This window comes from Penaeus monodon, chromosome 32 (genome assembly GCF_015228065.2).
Source record: "Penaeus monodon isolate SGIC_2016 chromosome 32, NSTDA_Pmon_1, whole genome shotgun sequence".
In the NCBI taxonomy this organism is placed as follows: Eukaryota; Metazoa; Arthropoda; class Malacostraca; order Decapoda; family Penaeidae; genus Penaeus; species Penaeus monodon.
The window spans coordinates 7439579-7440202 of record NC_051417.1 but is presented as its reverse complement, the minus strand read 5'-3'; the positions used below and the strand labels follow the sequence as shown (position 1 = coordinate 7440202).

Here is a 624-nt window from a genome sequence, read left to right as displayed (position 1 = left end):
TAGTTTTAGACATTTACTTGTCCTTTTCATATCTAATATCTATACAACATTAATCTAATATGATAAGCATTTTAACATAACCTATCATTTATGAATATAATCACTAGATTATTAATATCTTGCATCTAAAGTTCAAAAATTATCTTTAACCAGATTCCAAAATATGAGTCAACCTGAATACATACAAGAGTGACAAACAACAGTGTGAAAATCCATTTACACATTTAATTTAACCAGAATATTTCTCTAGAAAGACTTGAGTTATATTGCCCTTCCAAACATGCTTACAATATATATAAAATTAAATTTACAGGAGATAAATAACACATGTCGACATACTACGAAAACAATGAAAATGATACTGGGAATAATGATATTGCTCAAAAGTACAAAGGTTTAGTACATGTTAAGTACTATCCAAGTACATTTACTTGACATGTGGACATCGTCATGGGCCAAGTAAAAGAAAAGTAAAAGATAATATCTAATCCTTAGGAATATAAAATACAGTTGTTGTTTTTCTATTATTTTACTATCTCAACTTACGAAAAAGCATTTAAATTCTATAATCTAACTATCTTTCAGAGCTCTCTATTCCCATTTAAAACTTTGGAGAAATATATG

General features: G+C 27.1%; 1 protein-coding gene across 1 annotated transcript in view; it reads right to left on the bottom strand.

Moving 5' to 3' along the window:
- The window catches only part of LOC119593411, a gene marked incomplete in the record, with an annotated part of 49183 nt that overhangs the window by 8355 nt on the left and 40204 nt on the right, over positions 1-624 (bottom strand).